At 53.7% G+C, this 19,255-nt stretch overlaps 1 pseudogene; it reads right to left on the reverse strand.

The window, feature by feature from the left end:
- Positions 1 to 6,630: 6,630 nt before the first annotated feature.
- Positions 6,631 to 18,740, reverse strand: LOC136570636 (serine/threonine-protein kinase PAK 3-like; annotated as a pseudogene).
- Between the last annotated feature and the right edge of the window lie 515 nt (positions 18,741 to 19,255).

Here is a 19,255-nt window from a genome sequence, read left to right on the forward strand (position 1 = left end):
AATGGCGCTTTGGGAGTTATGTTAGCTAACAGAGATACAACTCCTTGCAAAAGGAGAAAATAGAGGGTATGTAGTAGTTGATGGGAAAAACATGCAAACTATGGAAAAAGGGAAATTAACCTTAAACTAGTAAGCTCAAACTTGTGAACTATATACTTTAAAAAGAGCACTAGAATATTTAACACAAAATAAAGGAACCATATATACTCATTGAAGGTATGCCTTTAGCATAGTACATACCTTTAAAAATTTGGAAAGGAAAAAGATTACTTAATTCAAGAGGAAAAGGTTTAGTACATGAGGAACTTATTTCAGAGGTTTTAGAAGCATTAAAATTACCTAAAAAAGATAGCTATAGTACATATTAAGGAATCCCAAAAGGGAAAGACCCCAGAAATAAGAGGAAATAATTTGGCAGATGACGAAGCCAAGGATGCAGGAGAAAATGGAGCTGAAAGAGTTATGTTAATATTAACTCCAAACGAAGAAAAACTGGAAATTCCAAAGTTTAGGGAAGCCGAGAAAAAAGAATTAAACAAGACAGGAAGTGAACAAGATAAATCAGGGAAATGGAAACTTCTTGGTGGAAGACAATTACTTAATAAAATGTGCTTACTAGGAAAATATTAGAAGACATGCATCAGAAAACCCACTGGGGTACTCAAGCTTTGTGTGATCATTTTTTAAGGAACTATGGGTGCACTGGGATTTTTGGAGTAGCAAAGCAAGAAACTGAAAGATGCTTAATTTGCCAAAGGATAAATAAAAAGGTGATGAGAAAAACAACATTAGGAGGTCGTGAGTTAGCTTGTCGACCATTTCAAAGTATCTAAGCAGAAGTTTAGATTTGTTAGGCTCTGGATTTATTTGTAAAAAAACCCATTTATTCTAGAAGAAAGAGAATATGCCATAGGTTAGACAGGAGATTTTAGGAGAATAAAAATCTTTAAAGTATGAGAAACACCCGAGACAAAACAGGAAAAGAAAAAGGGGAAATGAGAGGGAGGGGAACAAGAGGAAAAGTCAGAAAGAGAGTGGGATCCTCTGCAGCTCTTGCCCCCTCCGTTCGCGGCCGAGGCGCCTGTCCCGGGTCCCGGCTCGCTGCCCGCCTCAGCTCCGCCTGCCCCGGTTTCCATCCCAGGTGCGGGCTCACTGCCCAGGGCAGCTCCACCTGCCCCGGCGCTGGCGGTGAATTTGTGTGCCCTGCTCCCACTGCCCGGCCCGCGGCCGCTCTGCCGGCCATGCTGGGGAAGATGGGGGTTCCTCTGTCCTGCCGCGTGGGCCGAGGTCACCGCGCCGACCGCACCGAGGGCGGGTCCCAGCCATCCCATCCCCGGCTGCCCTGCCCGTGCCAGCTGCGCTGGGCACCGCCGCTGCTGCTGCCGGGGTCTCCCACCTGCCTTTTCTCTGCCGGGAGCTGCCGGATCAGCCGCCATAAGCCATGTGGGGGCTGCCCACGCTCCGGCTCGGTCTCCACGGGAAGATCCCCCTCTGCCGATTCCGGCAGCAGACCCTGCCCACACTCCCACCGAGCCTCGGTGGGATATCCTCCCCTGACCCCGTCCTGCTCCGAGTTACATCCCCTTGGTAACCACAGCTCCAGCTGTTCAGGGAAACTCTCTCTCTACAGGAAGCACCTTATCTAAACACTAGGAGCTCAGTTAAAAGGCAGCCCTCCCCAAATTCTTTCTCAAAACACGGGAGAAAGGCTATAGAAGGTAAAAAAGTGACAGAGTTAGATGAAGGGATTGCTCTACTTCCGTTAAGAGAGGTTCCCATGGCAGGGATGCGCTGCCCTGCCCCGCGGGAGCCACCAGCGCCCCTGCCGGCCGTGCCCGGAACTGCACCCAAGGGGAAAGCGCCGCAGCCGAAAGGCCGGGACTGGCTCCGGGCTCTGTTTGTTGTCACTGCCGGAGCTGGTGTCGTTTGTTTGCTTTATTTACACACTAGTAAAGAACTGGTATTCCTATTTCCATAGCTTTGCCTGAGAGACTCTATTTCACTAGCCTAAAAATTAAGAGGGAGAGGGTTGGCATTCTCCATTCCTAGAGAGGCTTTTTCTGCCTTCCCAAGCAGACACCTGTCTTGTAAAGCAAGACAAACACCCACAGGCACTGAGGGGGGCTGCAGGAGGGGCAGAAGAAGGTCCTGCAGCACTTGGGCACAAAGGCCCAGCAGGTGAATGCAAGAAGGGAGCAGCAAAAGGCCAAGCTGAAGGCAAAGGCCAGGGCAGAGTTCCTACAGCCCCTGAGGGATCAACCCCAGGGCCCAAGGGGGCCCCAGCACCCAGGGCACGGGCTCGGCCACAAGCACCCGGCAGAGGCATTGCCCTCCTCGGCAGGGGACAGCCCACCCAAACAGCCCCTGGCAAGGAATCAGGGCTCCAGCTGCAGGGCACAAGGACACTGCAAGCACAGACAGCAGCACCCGCAGGACCAGCAAGTCCACCCCTTGATGGACATGGATTGGAAGGGCTGTCCACTCTGAATCTTAGACCTAAGGGAGGGAAAAATGCCAAAAATGTCTTTGATTATTCATGGCATAAGTGGGAAAGATGTATGGTTTTATTCAACCAATATTAGTTGATCTGGGAGATGGACTTGAAATGCATGAAGTTTTATTTGCTCCTAATTGCTATCATGATTTACTGGGAAGGGATTTGATCCCTAAATTTGGAATGCAAATTAATATTATAAAAGGTGATACAGAGGCCAGTTCTGTTGTACCTCTGTGTCAAATGTCTGGCCAGGCCTATGCTGAAGTGAACCCAGAAGTGTGGGCAGCCCCAGGGAAATAGGGAAGATCAGATATGGAGCCTCTCCAAAGTACTCTGAAGCAACCAGGACAAGTGGTGTCTAAAAGCAACAGCCTGTTCCAGGGGAGGGAAGGAAGGGGAATCAGACAAAGCGCAGGTCACCGCCCCATGCTCAGCTCAACCCAAGGAGCTCTGGGTGCTTGTAAGAGCCTGGCACTGAAATGCCCTGAGCAGGAAGGCTTCAATATCTTCTGCTGACACCATGGCACCTAACAGGGGGGCAAAAGCAATTCTGACTGCTTCAGCAAGCACTGGATCAGAGATCAAGGTATATTCTCCCACAGGAAGCTGGGCTGGCACAGAGCCTGCCCTGGGACTTTGCTGTTGCCAACACCCAGCCAGGACATCGGCTCCTGCCTAAGGAGTGCAAAGCAGCACCACTGGTGGCCAAGGGGCCCACGCCAAGTGTCCCTGAGGCCAGAAACAGCCGCCAGCACAGCTGAACACGGGGGGACCCCTCAGCCTGGCCTCAGGGGCTCTGAAGCCCCGGAGATTTGCACTTCCCGCCTGCAGCAGGACCATGGGAGCCGCCCCCGAGCCTGCCCTGAAGGCAACGAGGCAGCAGCCAGGGCTCCACAGCGGGCCAAGCCCCTGGGCCTGCCCACAGATCCTCTGCTCAAACCCTCGGGAATCCTGGCCACCCTCCTCTGGCACCTCCAGCCACTGCGGCCAAGCCTTGCTGCCACTGCTGCAGCTTCAGCGCTGGCTGGGCCTGCACTGCCACAGCTGCTGGGGAGCACCACGGCACAATTCCACTCTGGGGCTCACTCACACCCACACTCTGGGCTGCCTGGAATAAGATTACATCATGAGAATGTTTTTTCTAAATAATCCTACTTTCATATTGTCAGTTAGGTTTGGGGGTGAGAATCAGTTTTTATTCTTGGCAGAAGAAGTAGAAAATATCTTTATTGCTTTGGATTTTTTTCAGTGTGTGTTTGCCTGGCTGGTGGAGATGGCAAAATTTTGGTCCGCGTTTTCTGGTGTTTACCTCCAGGCTGCGTTTAGAAGAGCTTTAAAGGTGACCCTTTAACTCACAAACTGTTAATAGAACACTCTTAAAAAAAAACCCCAAAAATTAAAAATAACCTAAACCCTGGCTTTTGGGGTGGGGCACATATGAGTCATGCTCTGGAAGAGAAGCTTCATTCCAGGCAGCCTGGAGAGGAGCTTTAGAAATGCAAATGAACACTGCTGGGCAAAGCCTGGACAATGTACCTGGGTCTCTTGCCTGGGGCAGGAGTTGGGCTGATTCCCTCTGCCCCTCACCCCAAGCTCTGCCTGCTTGCCCTGATGGAATTTGCACAGCTCAAGGCAGAGCCCAGGGTGAGGATATCTGACCCTGCAACAGAAACGGACGAAGCTGCAAAGGGAAACAGCAAATGAAGAATGTTGGGAAAACTTCACTATAAATAAATGGGGGGGAATCATCCCTCTGCCCACTCCAACATGTGCTGTCACTGTCTATGTTATATAGGGTGTATTAGAGCACTGAAATGTTCTTGCTACCACAAGTTCAGGGAAATCAGTTGGGAATCCAAGTATTTGATGATTTAAGTAGAGAAAAGCATCAATTGATGCAGCCCTGGCTGGAGAGCGCGGCCAAAATGGAGAAAAGATGAACGGCCAGCAGAACAAATCCTACAACACCATGCACCAGCCCCTGGGAACCCAAACCAATTCATGTCAGGAGCCACAGAACCCATTTCTCATTTCAATGGCATCATTAGATTACAAGCTGCCCTGGGAATAACCAACCAGACAGCTCCAGCTCCTGACCTTCCTGCTGAGCAATCCACTGAAATGAGGAACACAACACCTCACCATTGGATGGGATCAGATTACCTTTTAGCCGAAAAAAGAGGAGTTTGTGTAAAATGAAATAACTCAAACTCTATTTGCCAATCTGTTGTTGGCAAATAGATGACAAAGGAAAAGTGGTGGGAAAAAAAACCAACGGAAACAAGAAAGCAGCTCATGTACCAGTCCAAACGTGGAAAGGATGGGAATGGGACACGGTTTTGTGGCTCCCTGGCAGACCATGGGTTAAACGAATGCTGTTTCTCCTCTTATGCGCTACAGCAACTCTCATCTTTTTACCATCTCCACACCTTGAGAGTGCAGCTCATTCAGCAGCTGAGCGAGGGGATGCAGGTGGCAGCCAGGCCTCCTGATCCAGAAACGGCTACAGAAGGACAGGGAATGAGGGCACTGAGAACAATCCCAAAACCACAAGAGATTCAGTAAGGAAAAAAGAAAAAGAAAAAGAAAAGTAAAAGTAATTCACTGAGTGAATCGGCCTGGAGATTGGGTCAGGGACTCGTAGACAAGGAAGGGAGAAACCATCTGTATCAAAAAATGATACTAATTAACATGGACTGCTGCTCACAGAAAGTCACGCTAAATTCCTGAACTTCCAGAAGAACAAAGACTTAACACAGCCATGAATATCTGCTGTTCTACAAAAGTGGGAATGCACATTAACGAGGACATGCAGTTGGCGGATCGGGAGGTCTGAACCTTCCAAGTACCTCAGCCAGTGGGCAAAGGGAAAGGGAGATGACGCCGGGAAAATGAGGATAAAAAGGAGGCTGCGAACTACAACAATGGCAGAGAGCGCAGGGCAAATGCGCCACGGCCTCTCCCTCTGCTCAGCAATAAAGTCACTTGTACAGGACTCCTCTGTCTCCTCGGGGCACAGAAACCTCCGGCCACGTCAATTTCCCCGCACAGCCCCGGGCACGGGGCAGCCGCCTCTGTCCCAGCCACAGCAACCGGGCCGAGCCAGCGCTGCTCCGGCAGCGGCTCCTGCCGAGGCAGCGGCCGCAAGGAGACCGCGGGCAGCCGCTCCCGCAGCGCCCTCACGCCAGCGGCAACACGGGCCGGACACGGCACAACGAACCCGCCTGAGCCCCCTGCCGCCCCCGAGGCCCGCAGCGAGCCCCGAGCCCCCACACAACCCAGCGCGGCTCCCACCTGCGCTGCGGCCGCCTCCCAGCTCCGCCGCCGCCGCCGACTTACCGCGCTCCGGCCGCTGCCGCCGCTCCCGGGCCCGCACAGACGCTCCGCCAATGGCACCGCTGCCGAGCCACGGCCGCCCTCAGGCCGCCACCGCGGCCCTGCTCCGCCCCGCTCCCACCAATCAGCGCGCCAGAACCACGACTGACGGCACCGTCGCCCAATCGCAGCCGGGGGCGGGCTCTGCACACGGCACAGCCTCGCCCCGCGCTCTCAGGGCCCCCCGGGCTGCGTGAGGGCAGAGCCGGACATGAGGAACAGCCCTGGAACGGGCCCGGGCCCGAGCCCGAGGGGGATTGAGCTGAAAACACAAACAAACTTCTCCGCACCTCCCGCCACGGCTTTCCCGGCACTGCGGCTCCGGTGGCTCCGGCTCCGCGGAAAGCCCTGGAGCCTCACTTCTCCTACCCCTAATTAGGAGCATCAGTGCATCGCTTTGATTTCTCCCAAAAAGGGAAAACCGCCCCAAAGCCCTGTGGATGAGTGGGGGAGGGGAGAGATTTCTGACAGAAAACTAAAAACTCAGAGGAGGAAAATGAGATGTAGGTGAAGAGCCTTAAATCCAGCCTTCCCCCACGCCTCCCTCCTTCCAGCTGCACCTCCTACCCCGGCAGTGCCGGAGACAGGGAATGGGGCCGTGCTCACTTCATGCCCCGGGGCTTCTCCCTCTGCTCAGGGACAGGAGTCGTTCCCCGGCTGCACCCTGGGCTCTCTCCCACCGGAGACTTCTCCAGGAACTTCTCCAAGCTGAGTCCATCCCACGGGGCACAGCCCCCCTCCAAGTGCTGCAGCGTGGGTCACTGTGCCCCGGGGTCAGTCCTGCCAGGACAGGCTGCTCCAGCGGGGCCCCTCTGGCCACGGGGTCACAGCCTCCTCTCAGGCATCCCTGTGCTCCAGCGTGGCTGCTCCGGGGGCTGCAGGGGATCTCTGCATCCCCATGGATCCGCATGGGGATCTCTGCATCTGGCACCGCCGTTTTTGGAGGCACCAGGAATAGGCTGAACTCTGCCTGAAGCTCTTCTCACATTCCCCACACCCTTCCCAGCACAGGGAGGGTTTTACCTCCTCACAGCTCCCCAGGCTGGGTTTGCAGCCCCTCCTCGTGTGGGATCTCTGGGGCTTTTCCTCCCCATTGGATTCCTGCGCCGTGGAGCTGTTCCAAATGGCCTCTTCCACGAGGTTCTGTGGCAGGGATTTGTTCTCCCTGGTCTCTGTCTGCAGCTCAGTGCGTGAGGGAGGAAGGACAAGGAGAGGAAGAGACAGGGAGAAGGGAAAAGGAAAAGGCAGGAAGAGAGGAAGGAACGAGAAGGAGCAAGGGAGGAAGGAGATGGGAAAGGAACGTGGATGGATGAAGGACAGAATGAGGAGAAGAAGGAGGGCGGAGAAGGAGAAGATGGGATTTGCCTCCATGCCAGAGGGAAGGGGAAGGAGATCCCCCCAGTCCATCCCTGGCAGGATGGCGTTGGCAGTGAGGCTGTCCTGCAGCGATGCTGGGCTGGGAGATGGAGCAGCAGGGAGGGGAAAGGGGCAGTGATTCCTCCTGCCCTGCCTGGCTGTCCCAGTCTGGAGCGTCCTGGCGCTGCCGAGGCCCTTGGAGCGTCCGGCACTCAGGAGCCCGGAGCTCACGGCTGCTTTATAAAGCTGACAAAGTCGGCAGGATGGGTCTGGGTATGATCTCAGCAAACTGGGTTTATTGGTACAGGAACAGGGGACAGAGCTGAACAGGGTCCAGGCACAAAGACAGGGTGCCAGCTGAGGGCACAGGGGGTTTTTATATGGGGTAGTGAGGGTGGAGCTGAGGGTCAGGGTCCAATGGATATAGGGGAAAATGGACCAAAGGAGGGGTTAAGGGTCAGGACAGCTAATAGGGAAACGGGGGCAGAGGAATGCAGTAAACTGGGGCCAATGGAGGGACAGAGAGGGAGAACATTCTAGGGACTAAGCAAAGATGGGTAATAGGGGGGAACTAGGGTAATTAGGCCAATGGGGTAACATAACTTTCCAAAAATCAGCATGTACCAGCAAAGATCTATAGGAGAAGCAAGCTTCTCACCATAACCTTGAAATCTATTCTTATTAGGGACCAGTCCTCCACGGGTGGGAGATTGAGACTCCCATGGGCCTCCACACCCGTGTATCTTCCTTTTCCTCTCAGCCTCCTTCTCCTCCATCCAGACAAAGTTTAGGATTGACAAATCCTGGCTTTGGGGGAAGAACAAGGGGGTGAGTACCTTGGGTTTTGTGAGAAATGAGCCTCACTCTTTAGAATTTTTGAAAGTTTAATAAGGAATAATAAGGGACAAATCAGTAACAGCGCTGGTGCTTGGCAATGGCCAGAGGCACACCGGTTAACCACAGCAACTCTTCTTGTCTAGTTTCTCCATTGTATTCTTCAAATACATATTCATAATGATTATACATATTCAAACATTTCCTTGAACTCATTTACATGTTCCAGGAATTCTTTAGGTTGGTTTGACCCCCAACTCGCCTTTTTAGAGCACGTGCAGGAATCGTGGATTGCTGTTTTGAGGGTTGTGTGTCACTGCCTCACAAGGGCCCCTGGTCTGTGGTTTCAGCAGGTGACAGTTATTGACAGTGGAAGGGTCAGTGGCAGGGGCCTCATCACATCCCTTCCTTAAATGTTATCTGACCATGCAGAGGCTTTTAGCTATTTCCACAAGTACTTTAAATGAACATTAGCTCTTTCACAAATATCTCTGAGTTGTTATTGTCAGTTAGTTACAAAAATAAAAGCATTAGTTATTATTTCACAACTACAGCTACTTCTACAAAAGTTAACATTCTAATGCACAACACATGGCATCCACTTTAATATTTTGCAAAAGCCAAAACTATAATGTATATTTTTCACACTGTCCACAAACTAAAATATCATCCATAAATGATGTTCTGAGGATATGAGCTACACAGGGGCCAGGGCATTGGCCACAAAAAGTTGACAAATTGTACTATAGCAAAAGCAGTTAAAAGTGATTACAAACTGTACTATATCAAACTCGTTGTGATTAAGAATATTTTGCAGAAGTCAATACATAGTAGCAAAAGCCAACACTACCTAGTTATTTATAACAAACCCAGGGCAGGTTTTTCCCTTGCATGGAGCACCTGGGCCTTCCCCAGGCCCCTTCTGCCCTCCTGCAGAGCCGGTGGCATTTTCCAGCACACACAGTTTGTAACCAAGAGCCGGGTGCAGCCGAGAAGGCTCCAAGCGCCTCCTTCCAGGCTGACTCTGCAGGTGCCGAGGCTGCTCTGGGCTCTGCCAGGGCTCTGCTGGGGCTCAGCTCTGGGCCAGGCTGGGCCCGCTCTCCCCTCACATTGCTCCGGGCAGCTGAGTCACGGCGGGAGAGGGAAGGGACACGTCAAGGGAGTTGAGGTTTAAGAGAGTTTTTATTCATAAAACTTTCATAACAAACAGGCTGCTCTAACTACCATAACTAACTAGCAATGCTAACTACCCTAACTAACTACCAGTGCTAACTACCATGACTAACTAATTGTCCTAACTACTGTAAGAAGAAGCTGTCCTCAAGTGCTTCATCTGCTCTGCTGCTCCCTCAGTTGCTTTGCTGCAGTGATCAGAGGGGTCAGGCTGGAGAGAGGCTTGGCTGATGATAAAAATGGGTGCTGTCCAAAGCATAAAAAATAAAGAAATGAACTGTTACTTTCCAGAGTCAAGTTCCTCACAGGCTCTGTTGCAACAGGACAAAGGGAAATGGTTTGAAACTCAGGAGAGGGAAGCAGGCTCAGATTAGATCTAAGGAAGAATTTTTTAACCGGGAGAGTGGGGAAACACTGACAGGAGGTGCCCAGAGATGTGGGAGGTGCCTCCTGCCTGGAAACATCCAAGCTCAGGTGAGGCAGGGCTCTGAGCCCCCTGAGCTGCTTGAAGATGTCCCTGCTCGCTGTGGGGCACCAGGTCCAGATGAGCTCGAAAGGAGCCTGCCAGGCCACAGCAGGCGAGGATTCTGCTCGCTCTGCGCGTGGAACGCAGCGAGACTGGAGACTATCGGAGGGGGCCCCACAAGAAAACCCCTCCCTGGCGCTGCTGCTTCCCCTGCAGCCCTTGGCTCTCACCTGCAGCAGCTCCTGGGCAGCCCAGCGCCGCTCCTCGTCCGGCTCCAGGCTGCACTCGAGGCAGTCCCGCAGCAGAGCCGACAGGCGCCGGGGCTCCTGCAGCTGCGGGGTCCCGTTCTGCCGGATCAGAGCGCGAGCCTGCAGGGAAAGCAAACTCAGCGCTCTGCCAGCTTCCTTCACACCCACACGGGCTCACATCCACCCCGGGGCCTCAGCCCCAGCTCCAGGGGCACTTTCCTCCCTGCCAGAGATGCTGCTCAGAGCTCATTTTGCTATGCCAAGCAAAAAACCCAAACCCTGCGGCTGCCACAGCCACTGCAACATCCAAATGATCTCGCCTTGAGAGCCAGTTTCATTGGCGGGCTTTGTTAGTAGGAACCTCCATCAGAAATAGCCCATTTTGCTTCTCCAAATATGGACACCAGCTTTACAGGCCATTTTCCAGATTCAGTGTGGTCTGCCTGTGTTATTGCAGAGGATTCTTCCATCAAGTGCATCTCTGCAGTGCCACTGACACTCAAGTAAATGCATTCCTGATGCCCCATCCCAGAAACTGCCAGGCAAGAAACAGGAGGTTTGTGATGCTGAAAGCTCAGGCTTGGTGACACAGAAAAAGTAGCTTGGACTAGGAAAGAAATATGTTAGACTATGGAGATGTTAAACCATCATCTTCATGTTTTCAACAAGTTTCCCAGTGAGAAGAATCAGGGGAGATCATCTTGCAAAACCTCTTTTAGAAACTCCTGCAGAAATCTTGTTGGGTTTGGGGCTGGGATTTGGGGATGGTGTGGGGTTTTCTTGCAAGATAACATTAGAGCTGATGCACTTGCTTCATATTTCCACGTCATCCTCTCAGCTAGAAGAGCTGCAACAACGAAAAGCCCAAAGCAAATTGTTGCTGGAGACTGCAGAAAATTCGTCTGTGTGGAGGCACAAGTCCTCTGGGAATTCCCTTCCCATGTGCAGAAACCTCCAGCTGCTGCTCCCAGTGCAGGGTCCCCCTGTGCTCGCAGCCTCTGCAGCCCCTGGAGAATTTGCCTCTTACCATGGCCGCCGTTTCCCTGAAGTAAGGAGGTTCTCCTTCCACCATCTCGATGGTCACAATGCCGAAGGACCAGATGTCCACCTTGGGGCCATAAGGAGATCTGGTCACAACTTCTGGGGCCATCCAGTGAGCAGTGCCCACCATGGAGCTGCGCTGGTCCTGCTCAGGGCTGAGCTGAGCGCAGAGGCCAAAATCAGCTGAGGACAGAAACAAACCCTGTCAAAGACAGCTGGAATGAGGAAACCAAGCACAAAGATTCCCCACGCTCAGTCTGAGAGTGCAGTAGTGAAGTCAGCTGGAAAAGCCCTCAGGGCTGTAGCCAAGGAAAGATGGAACTGGGTCCTTCAAGAAACCCTCAGCTTTCCTGCAGTGGCTTTTACTGATTCCCTTGGAGCTTTAGATTCCCACTGCTGCCCCTCTGGAAGGGCCATGGCCAGAGCAAAGGCACTGCTGGCCCCCTGCTCCTCTCCTGAGCTCTCTGCAGGGGCAGCCGCTCTCAGCTGGCAGCAGGGGCCGGGCAGTGCCCCCAGCAGCCCTTGTGGGGCTCTGGCCCTCCCTGGGAAGCAGCCCCAGCCCCGCAGCCCGGGAGCGCCGTGCCTGGCCAGGAACACCCACCCAGCCTGACAGAGCCGTCCATGCCCAGGAGGATGTTGGAGCTCTTCAGATCCCTGTGGATCACCCGGTTGGAATGGAGGAAATCCAGGCCCTGCAGACACTGAGAGAGAACAAGAAACATGAGGGCAAAAACCAATGGCTGGAATATATCACACCAGAAAGGACAGCTCAGAATTCTGCCAGCAGCAGCTTTGCTGTGACAGGCCAGGAGTGCAGTGCACACAAGCTCCAGGCAAATGGTTCAAGGCAAAGCTGAGAACAGCAAATCAAATCCAAAGCAGACAGAGAGTACCACAACAGCAGGAGAGAGAACAAGAACAGAGTAGAAGTGCAGTGATGCTGGCAGGCCGTTCACTGCAGAGGCTCTTTCTTCTCCAGCTCATGAAAACAACACAGAAACAAAGCCCTGAGCATGGAGCCACTCCTGTTCTCACGCCCTGTTTGGAAGGACCATCATGTCCCAGCCATGGGAGTGACAAGCAGGATCCCTCACCTCCCGACTGACAGCTGCCATCTCTCCTTCAGCCATGCGTATCTGTCTGACAACGTCCCGCAAAGTTCCTCCATCCATATATTCCATCACCAGCCAGAGATCTCCATCCACAAGGAAGCTGGAAGAGGAAAGCAATGGCATGGAGATGAAAGTGCAGAGCTCAATTCCCCCATGGAAAAGCCTGGAGTGGAGTTTTGTTTCCAGGTCACTTGTCAGTGAGGACAGAATCAGATGGAGAGACATTCCTGCCAGGCTGCACAGCCCTTGGAATCTGCACAGTCTAAAGGAGAAGGAGACACCTGTGAGAAAGGAGAGGCCTTGGATGGCAAGCAGGTGAAAAATGCAGTTTAGCAACAGCCCAGATCAATGTGGAATCACAACACTTGGCCCCAGCTGGTTCAGCTTCTGAACTCATCAGTTCCACCATTCCCTCCAGAACAAGGCAACACAACTGCCAGGGTTATCCAGGGGAGGAGGCCGTGCAGCACTTGGGACAAAAGCAGTCAGAAAACCTTTCAGAAAGTCCCTTCAGAAACAGGCAAGGCCAGTGAAAAATGGGCAAATGAGGCATTTCTGGAAACAAGAACTTGGTCTTACTGGCATCTTTAGCAATGGAAAAGGGCTGGGAAGAAGAAGCCAAGGGAAATAATTTCTGCTGTGGTTTATCAGCACTTGCTGAGCGACACAGCAAACGGGGTCAACTTGAAGGAAAAACCAAAGCAAAGCAACAAAAGCACGTGGAGGGAGTGAACTGCCAGGCTGTTGGTTTGGGAAGATGTGGCTGGGTCAGGCATTTTCAAAACAGGCTACAGACTCCGGATGCCAGGAAAGGTTAACGCAGGGCCCGGGCACGGGATCAGAGCTGAAGCACTCACCTGTCCAAAGAGTTGACAATGTTGGGGTGCTTCTTGTCCTTTAGGAGCAGGATCTCATTCACAGCTCGTTCCCTGTTCTGCCCTCTGAGACTCATTTTCTTGATGGCCACCTGAAGGGACATTGCAGCCTTTAACTGGAGGAGTCTGTGGCAGGAGGCCACAGCAAACACGGAGTGAGTCTTTGTGGAGCGACGGAGCCGGGCTGTGCCAAACTGCCTTGGGATGGGACACAGAGCTCAGCAAGGGCCATTCCCACAGCCCATTGCTCTGCCAGCTGGGGGCTGCTTACAGGACACATGGCCAGAGACATTTGGCCTTGCAAGCTCTGCAGAAATGGTCCCTCAGCTGTCAGCCTCAAAGCTCTAACAACATTCTCTGCACCTACAGTCTTCTCAAATGGCCTCAACACTCCTACTATTATTATTCAAACCCATTTTGCAAGCAGGAGGTAATTCTGGTTCTCTGAAAACAGAGCAAAACAGCCAGGAACCCCTTAGCAATTCTATGGGATTTGGTCATGATTTCAGATCCAGCTGCTCTGTTTGGGATTGCAGAACAAAGCAGACATGCACACCCATTGCTCAGGTGATCCCTGTCACAGGCTGTCACTGACACCAGACCAAACACAATTTCAGGGTTTAGGAGAGAGCTTTGCTCTGGATATCCATCTCCTCATTTCTCTCCCTCTCTCTCTGTGAACAGCTGAAGGAGGACTAAAACCCCAAATTGAGCCCAAGCAGGATCTCTCCCTAATTAGGCCTTGAGGTAGCCTTTGAAAATGAAAGGCAGGATGGACATAATAGTGTTATAGTTTAGCTAATAAGAGCTAGATAATGTTCCTGTCTGAGGGTGGCATGAAGATAAATTGGGCCTCAGTCTCCAGCAGCTGATGCATTCACACTTTTAGATATGAAGGCCAAGCCAGCGTGTCCTGCTCTGACAGACACTGCTGCCCTCCTTGCATTCCTTTGGCGCTTCAGAAGGACCAAGTCTGTCCCAGCTGTGCTCTGCAGGCTGACACTGCTCTGCCTTCAGAGGAGCAGCCTGGGCAGGAAAGCTCTGCTGGCCCCCAAAGCTGCAGCCACAGCTCCCAGCAGAGGGGAAAGCCCTGGAGAGCTGCCAGACGTGCTGGGCGTGTTGGCACTGACCTCTCCTCCAGTGGCCCTGTCGAGTCCTTTATAAACGGCTCCGAAAGCCCTGGAGACAAAACAGCAGAGAAGAAAGAAGCAGCGCTTTAGGCCCTGGCAGGGAAAGCCAGCCCAGACAGGAGATCTCTGCTGCCTGCAGCGTTCACAAACACCTGGGTGCATCGACCCTTCCAACAACAGCACAGCAGCCACCAGCCCTCTGCCATACAAGGTGTGCAGGAGAAAACTGAGACCCAACATGAAGGAATTGGGCTGGAGCAAATCCCAAATGTCCACCCTGAATTGCTTTAGTTCAAAACCTGAGGTGAGAAATGGGTGTCTAAAGAACTGGAAAAGAATCCATTTCATCCTTTTCCATTTCCTGCCTAAGATCTGCAGGTTCCATAAGGGCCCTGCCATCAGGCAGATGATGCTTTTTCCCCCAGAGTGCATCAGCTCTGTGTCTGTTACTGAATGGATGGGGTCTGCTACCTGTGCTAGAATAGAGCACTTATTAGTTCATCTCTGGTTTCTGTTTCTAAACCATTAGGTTGATAATCCTGACCAGTGGATATTTTTTGAAGGAAAATATTTGAAAGAAATCTTCTTGAGAACTGTTTTCTGACAGTCACCACATGGTGAGTTGCTCTTTTAGGCAATCCAGTTCCAGGGACAGAAGATCTTCCAGGTCCTGCTCCTTGCTGCAGGCAGGACACTGCCAGCCTCAGGGGCCTTTGACGGCGCCTTCTGACCACAGTTATCAATTCTGATCAGGACTGAGAGACAGCAGGATGGTAGCCCAATGTCTGAAGGTGCTTGGAGCTCTCCTGACTTCTCACTTGATCCTGCACCAGCACAACACCCGGCCCTGCTTGTGCAGCAGCAGCTGCCGTGCACTTACCCTTGGCCAATCTGCTCCACTTCCAGGTATTTCTCGGCAGGCTCCTCCTCGCTCACGGTGTTCCCTGAAAGAAACCACGTGGAAGACGTTCCCTCCCAGAGTGAGACCCCGCCTTGCAGCAGAGCCAGAACCAGCCCCACTCCCTGGGGCCGTGAGCCCCTTGGTGTCAGCTGGGGAAGGACAATCAATGGCTCGGTGACATTCAGCTGCAGAGCAACACTGGGTGCAGCTGATGCCCAGACACACACACAGCACCTGCTCAGGCACCCAGGAACAGAGCAGACGTACTCAGCTGCATCAGGCACCACTCCCCTCTCCCCTCTGGCTGCCCGGCTGTGCTGCTGTCAGAATGTTCAGCCCAGGATCCCACAGCGGAGGGAGGTTCATTGTCCTCTTCCCAAGCAGAGGGAGCTTCTCCATCCTCTTCCCAAAATGCTGCAGCTTCTCCATCCTCTTCCCAAAACGCTGGAGGTTCGCCATCCTCTTTCCAAGCCAGGGGATGTTTGCTGTCCACTTCCCATGCTGGGGGATGTTCACTCTTCTCTTCCCAAGCCACAGGATGTCCTCCAACCCCATCCCACACTGGGAGATGTCCACTGTCCTCATCCCACTCCGTGGGAGCTTGGCCACTCTGGTCCCACACCAGGGGACATCCACCGTCCTCGTCCCAGGCCGGGAGATGTCCCCTGTCCTTGTCCCACCCCGCGGGAGCCTCGCCATTGCATTCCCACCCCGCGGGATGTTCGCCCTCGTCTCCCAGGGCAGCGGGAAGTTCACTGTCATCTCCCGGCACTGAGGGAAGTTCACCATCGTCCCCCAGAGCAGCGGGAAGCTCACTGCTGTCTTCCTCCTTGTTGACCTCCTCATTGGAAGCAGAGGGAGCCCCAGGAGGTGCTGGTGCTGCTTCTGTGCCCTGTGGACAGACGGCAGCGTGAGGGACGGGAAGTTCTATCTTAGTTATCACCTTATTTATCCTCAGCTGCACATCCAGCTGCACTAAGCAGAAATGGGGTTTGGAGCTGTTCCAACTAACAATGGGCTAAAGTCGACATTGCCACTTATTGTTGGAAATTCCATATTCCACCATGGCTAAAGCCAGCAAGCAATCCTCTGCCTGCAAAACCAGACCTGCAGCTCTTCAAAAACTCTTCAGCAGAAAAGGAGAAAACTGATGGGAATTCCTTTGCTGCTGCTGCTGCTGCTGCAAAGACACTGACAGGAACTTTCCTTCAGCCTCCCAGGCTGGCACTCGACTGCCACATGCCGAGCTCACAACTTGCTGCACAATTCCAAACACCAAAGGTTCCTTTCCCACTCACCGAAGGAGGAGCTGCTCGGAATCCAGACATGAGGTGCCCTGCAATGGGAGAGGGAACATGAACCAGATGCTGTTAGGAGAAAAACTGCCAGTGCTGGGAAATGCCACGGAGCAAGGCAACCCCGAGAGAGCATTTTGCTTTCACTGCATCCCTCCAGGAGCCACAGTCCCTTCCCACAGCAAGCAAGAGAACAAGCACAAAACACTGGGCTGGGTCAGTTCTTGGCTGGAGCAGCAAAGGGAGGCAGTTCCAGGCTCTGCTGGCACAGACTCCCTGCTTGAGGGAACAGAACCCCCCAGGGCTCATTGCAGATGCTGTGCACGCCCCACTGGCTGCAGACACCCCCTTTTTCAGCTGCAGCTGCTGGCAGGAGCTCTCCCAAAGCAATGGTGTCTTCATGGCCATTTGGTTCCAAAGTCAACTCAGCTCCAGAGGAAGAACAGAAAGCACACAGCAAGCCCAAAGGCACAGATGCTGCACCGAGGGAAAACCTCGACTTACGTGCCAAGTGGGTTAAAAAATACCCCGAATAAGCCACAGAGTACAGAGTGCAAACTGCAGCAGCCACGTGCTGGATCATTTTGGCTGCGCTGCACACGCCTGCAGCCTGTAGCCCTGCAAGCACAGAAGGACAGGGCTGGGCTGGCTGCTGAGAATGCCTCGGGCAGGAGGATCCTCCGGCAGCGAGCCCAGAGCCACTCTGGGCACTGAGGCCTCCGTGTCCCACAGCAACGGGAACACCACGGCGACGTGGCGCTGTTCCTGTGACATCCCAGCAGCAGCTCACACAGAAACCGCCTGGAAGGTTCTCCTGTGTCACAAAGGAGCACAAAGAACCCTCCCAGGGCACAGCCCATGGCCCAAAGGATGCAAGAGGAACTCAGAAAATGCAGCAAACAAGGACACCCCATAGCCCAGCCTGAACACTGAGGAGAACAAGGACGGCACCAAAGCAAAGGAAATGTGACCTTTAGTCACTGATACTCCTGACTAAAAGCAGCAAGCCTTGTTCCATCTGGGATCTTTGTTCTAGTTCTAAAAACAAGCAAGGTCCTCCACTCTAAATACACAGAAGGCAGGAACTGGGGAGGAGGTGGGATTAGGAAGGAGGAGGAGGAGGAGGGAGAGAGGAAAACGGGGAGCAGGAAGAGGAGGAGCAGGAACAGCAGGAACAGGAGGTTCCAGTGCCCCCTGTGGCCGCAGCCACGGGACCATCGCCCCCACCTCGTCTTGCAGCTCAGTGGGGAGGGGGAGCTCGTCCCAAATCTATCCAGGAGTCCCTGAGAGGGTTTTTTATTGGGGGGGTATTTGGAACTTGTAGATTGTGGAATTGACCCCAAATATCATCTGGTGTCTCTGGGAGGTTTTGTTTTCTCTGTGTGTGTAGGTTTGGATCTTGCAGGAGCCCAAAGCTGAGCCCCTTGGGGGGATCTTTGGGGGCCCACGTGGCCATTGCCCAGTATGGGCAGGGGAGGACATTGGTCCTGGGGGCCCCTGGGAGAGCAGAGGAGGGGAACCCCTGGGACCCCCAGAGTGGGGAGAGCAGAGAGGGGCAATCCCAGAGCTGGGGGACCCCGGCAGAATGGAAAGTGGGGGAGCCTGGAGAGGAGGGACCCCTGGGATCCCTGGGATCTCAGAGCAGAGCATCAGGGGAGAAGGGCCCCCATGGACCCCCAAAAGGCCCTGGATCATCCCTGAGCAGGATGCCGGAGAATGGAGAACCCCTGGAACCATTGGACCCCCATGATCCTAAGGAAAGGAAACCTCTGGAACCCCAAAAGTGGAGAGATCAGCAATAGGGAACTGCTGGGAGAGTTTTTTGGGACTGAATCTTGACATTGTAGGGATTTTCATGGACACAAGACTCCTGCTGACTTCTAGAGATGGACCTGGCCAGGAGGAGCCTCTACTCCAAGGCGCTCCCACCTTGGTTTCCCCAAACCAGGGTCTGTCATTCCCAAGCTGTGGCCAGATGGAGGAGGAGGAAAAGGCCCAGAGATCCCTCATGAGGAGGGGCTGCAAACCCAGCCCAGGGAGGTGTGAGGAGGAAAGAGCCCCCCTGAGCCAGGAAGGTGGCCGGAGATCCAGCAGAGCTCAGAGCTGGTGGAGAAGCCTCATGGCAGGGAGAAGCCCCACAAGTGCTTGGAATGTGGGAAGGGTTTCAGCTACAGCTCCACCCTGATGGAACACCTGAACATCCACACTGGGGAGAGGCCCTGGGAGTGTGGGGAATGTGGGAAGAGCTTCAGTGGGACCTCTGACCTGAGCAAGCACCACAAGATCCACACTGGGGAATGGCCCTAGGAGTGCTTGGAATGTCAGAAGAGCTTCAAATGGGATTCAGAGATCGTCACTCACCAGCACTTCCACACCAGGGAGAGCCCTGCGAGTGTCCCGAGTGTGGGAAGAGCTTCGTGCGCTGCTCCAGCTCCATCCCCGATGGGAGGATCCGTGCTGAATGATCCCCAGTGATCCCCGTTGGGCAGAGCCCTGGTGACCCCTGTTCTGGCTGATCCGTGTTGGGTGGGGGGAAGGTGTTGGAGAGATTTCTTTCCCTTCTCCTTGTGCTGCTGTGATTTGGTTGGTAATAAATTCCCTCCGTGTGCCCAGGCCAGGTCTGTTGTGCCCGTGCGGGATTTGCTGAGGGATCTCTCCCGGTCCTTGTCCCCAGCCAGGATCCCTCGGTTCCATTTTCTGTCCCTGTGCGGCTGCAGGGGCAGGGAGAGAGCGGCTCTGGGGGTGCCTGGCATCGGGCCAGCGTCACCGCTCGCCACGGGCACCGCTGAGATCCCGCGGCCCTGGGCACGCATTGCTGGGCTCACCTGAGCTCCCACCGGCCCAGCGCCCCAAGGTTCCCCCTCCCCAAAAAACCCCCAGCCCGGGGCTGCAGCGGCCCGGAAAGGCCTCAGCCAATGGCAGCGCAGGCAGGAGGCGGCTCAGCCAATGAGA

The sequence above is a fragment of the Molothrus aeneus genome, unplaced genomic scaffold (assembly GCF_037042795.1).
Source record: "Molothrus aeneus isolate 106 unplaced genomic scaffold, BPBGC_Maene_1.0 scaffold_35, whole genome shotgun sequence".
NCBI lineage: Eukaryota > Metazoa > Chordata > Aves > Passeriformes > Icteridae > Molothrus > Molothrus aeneus.